Below are 4,227 nucleotides of genomic sequence, written 5' to 3'. Positions count from 1 at the left end.
CTTATTTTCATTTTTAGTACGTCCAGAAATGTTGGCAGCATTTTGGTGCGCTACCAAAGAAGCAGAATTCAAAGGGGGGTTGTCTTCCTGCTTGATTGGGAATTCAGATTTATTTCTTATAAAATCAGTTTAGAAGTTGGCCATTAGCAACAAGGCTGTGAGCTGTTTTCACGGGTTTTTGTCAATGCAGAGAAGACAACAACAGAGAGCAGAGAAGATGCCTGTGTGGAGGAAAGGTGCACCTTTTGAACAAGAACACCAAGATCTGGTAATGCAATCTGGAGAAAGCGTGTAGAGAAAGTTTAGTGTGGGAAACCTGTAAGTAAGTTAAGTGTTTCTGATGCAGCTATCATCTCAGCCTTTAGGAGCTGACACCATTGCAGAATTGTTTCAGTTGTGTTCTGTTAGTGAGAGGATCAAAACTAAACGAGATGGCAGTGTGAGGCCAAGTGGCTAATCAGTAAAAAGCTTACTCATATTTTCATTCTAAACAGGCATATGAAATTTGGGCACAACTATACTTCACAAAGCAGGCAAGCCTCGAGTAATGTTTGGGCCATTGTACTGCTGATTTCAGCTGCTCTCATCCTTGGCTTTGTCCACTTATGACTTCACTGTCTGGAGTTTTGAGAGAAGGAAGAAAGACTGGGTGCTGCCATCTAGGGAGAAAAGGCTGAAGGGAAGGCGTGAAAGTTCAGGCAGTTATGTAGCTGGGAGCAAGAAACTGCCAATTTCTGGATTTCTGTTAGTTATTTGTGGATAAAAAGTAGCGTTCCACTTAGTTCTCAACTATCAGGCAATTAATTGATACACTTCTACATGCCTTACTACTCACTGAAGTTTTGGTTTTGTGTTGCTGTAGCTGAACTGCTCTTGCACTGTAACTAAATCATAGAATCATAGAATGGGTGTTTTGGAAGGGACCCCTGAGATCGCCTAGTTCCACTATGCTAATCCATTAGTTCTCACACTCACTGGGTCAAGAAACATGAAGTAACTTTTTTTTTTTCCTCACCATTCTGAGGTGTATTGATGGTCATCTCTTACTGATCAGTTGCTGCCTATCATGACCATGTGAGTTGCTAGTGATCTTCAGATCCTGTTTTGGGAATTCTTGTTCCAGTTTCCATACAGGTCTCAATTTGCCTGTGCAGTGGAATGAAAAAAATTGTTCAGGCCCGAACTGACAGTTTCAGTCCTGCTGAGGTACTGTTCACTATTAAAAAGGGAATGGCAACAGAGTGCTCTATTTTTCCTATTGCTTATCTCTGAGTTCTGTTTTTTCTTCAGTCTGCCTCCTTGGAGGCATCACTCCTAGAGCTGTTAAAGTTATCTACAGTAATAGGAGAAAAAAGTATTAAGTAGCACTATTTTGTTCTAGGACATCACGTTACTTTTCTACAAGGGAATTGAGGTTGTAGGCTAGTACTTCCTAACAGTAAAAGGACTGATAACAAATGTTCTGATACTTTTCATATGTGATATCCATTTCAGTTGCTTCTCCAAACTTATCCAAAAGAATCATCAAATCGTGGAAGTGAAAATAAGCAATTCTTAAAAATGAGATCTGGAAGCCTTTTACTGTAGTTTTTATTCATGCTCATTTCAAAATCTGTGCCAAATTTTGAATGCTAAGGAAAACTCATTAATACACTTAGCCTTCAGTGTACACAGAACTAATTTGCACTCTCAGTTCTGTATTTCCATAGTTTTCTATTTATTTTAGGTCACTATCTAAACTAGATTATCTGTTTTTTCTTCCTTCTTTCTTCTACAGATTTCACTTGTCAAGATTATGAAATACAGCCTAACCTTTATATAGACTGAGATGTTTATCTTCTTTATGTCGTTTCTCTTAGGCAGATATAAAGGACAAAGTTGAAAGAAGATGTAGAGTTGATTAGGATTAGGAAAAGGAATGGAGTAAAAATACAGTTTTTCAAACCCCTGCATTTAGAGTACATAAAAAACCTGAAGGATGAAATAGCAAAATGTATGTTTCTCCACCTTCAATGATAAAACACTGAAATTCTAATTAAGATGTAAAAATTATATTGTTTTGTTGCCAAATTATATCACCGATTCTCTTGTGCATTTGGCTTACATTTAGATGACTGTCTGTGATAAGCAGATGTTTCAAGATTTTAATTAAAATACCTCTATTTTTATTATAAACAATACTGTAGGCTTTCCCTAGTAATTCTAGTTTATAATTCGATTCTTTCACCTCCAAACGACTCACAAAGTAGGTTGCCCATGCCAAACAGAGTAATGTCCAACCTCTCTCCACATGAAGGATGAGGTCAGAACTGGAGAGTTGTGATTGTCTTCTTGTTCTCCTATGGTCTGTCTCATCTAAAAGAGGCCTGATGTGCTAAAAGCAATTAGTGTTAGAGAATAGACAGACACTGGCTCCATTTCTCCACCCATTTGCTGTTTTTTAAATATATGGGGCCTTTTTTTTGTGAAAGAACAAGTCAAAAACAAATTAGGCAACTTGTCAGCTTTGTCAGATGAATATTAGGTAGAACTATTTTCTCTTAAAATAGGAAAAGATTGATAAATGCTTTCTCAAAGTGATAAAACTGCAATCTATGATCAGATAAAAAGCCCTATATTTGTGCTTAATATGCAATACTTGCCACCTTTGGCAAGCTTTTGCACATCTATTTGGCAGAGAGAGCTGAATTTAGTAAGTCCTACAGGGCTTGAAGAACATAACTTGAATAAATATTTGGGGTCTCCTGACTCCAGTGGTAGGTCTACTCCTTTAGTATATCCTTGGGCCTTTTCGATATTGCTTTTATTTAGCTTGATGAAGTAGTAGCTGGTTTTGGAAGAACTAGACAAGAGACACATCATCTTCAAACTAAATTTAATAATCTCAATATCCAAAGTAAGTATCTGGAAGAACTAGCTTCAGCAAACAGGTGACATAAGGTATTTTGGGAAGATACACTGTCAAGAACAGCTTTGAAGTAAAGCTACTGAAGTTTATGAGGTGCTTGGACTTGCCTGGGACAGGTATACAGCCTTGCTATCTTTTCTGTTCCTTCAGGCAAATTCATCACTGATAGGAAGATTAGTACACATGCCTGCTTTTTTTGTGTTCTGGAAAAAAACAATCCTGTGGAAATGCTAGTGTCATGCTAGCAAATTTTACGTTATATCTTCTGCTTTATTGTAGGTGACATAAAAGCATAAGTTCAGGACATAGAACTACTAGCATCCAAAGGAGAGCTATGAAGATGGTGAAGGGCCCGGAGGTCAAGACGTATGAGGACAGGCTGAGCTCCCTTGCTTTGAACAGAACTGAGGGGAGGCCTGATGGCGGCTGCAGCTCCTCGCAGGGTGCGGAGGGGAAGCGCTGAGCTCTGCTCTGTGTGACAGCGACAGGGCTGAGGGAACGGCATGGAGCTGTCAGGGGAGGGCAGCTGGGGGTCAGGGAAAGGGGCTGCACCACAGGGCGCTGGGCGGGGAACGGGATGCACAGGGCTGTGGGCACGGCCTCGAGCTGCTAGAATTCAAGGAGACTCTGGGCAACACTCTCAGACAGCATTTGGATTTTGGGTGGTCCTGTATGGAGCTGGGATTTGGGCTCGATGGTCCTTGTGGTTCCCTTCCATGTCGGGATATGTTTTTGGTTCTACAATTCCATACTTAACTCGGTAGAAATGCACTTAGGGCCAGCCAGCCTTTGCTCCTCACCAGAAGGGAACATCCAGCAACGCCAAGAGTGTACAGATATGCTATTAATAGTAGCAAAGTCCTGAGTGCATTTGCTGCCATAGTTGAAATATTGCTGACAAAAATGTCTGCAGCCTACATCCCAATGAAAAGGAGAGCTCACCAGTGTCCATGTTGCTTCTGTGTGCCAGTAAGATGATGGCAATAGAGTTCAGCAGGCAAATGAACTGGCATACATTTACCACAGAGGGATTATGGCAAGCTGCATTTTAATGTATGTAATTAACTGTGATTTTAATATAAGCTCATGCACGTATACATGATTTCTGTTCTTCCAAAGCTTTTTTCCCCCTCTTGTTTGGATTTTGGCATGGCACTAATTGCAGGATATGCATGGATATTTTTATTTAGAAAGTACATTTAGATTAGTGGAGAAAAGCGAGACAGACATATTTACCTCGTGACTAAGAGCATCCACCTGGGACCTGGCCATGCTCCAGGTCAGCAGTCTGACATTCCATGTTAAGTTCACAGTCTTAA

Source organism: Tympanuchus pallidicinctus, unplaced genomic scaffold (assembly GCF_026119805.1).
Source record: "Tympanuchus pallidicinctus isolate F22 unplaced genomic scaffold, pur_lepc_1.0 scaffold6, whole genome shotgun sequence".
In the NCBI taxonomy this organism is placed as follows: domain Eukaryota; kingdom Metazoa; phylum Chordata; class Aves; order Galliformes; family Phasianidae; genus Tympanuchus; species Tympanuchus pallidicinctus.
Note: the sequence above shows the minus strand (reverse complement) of the source record.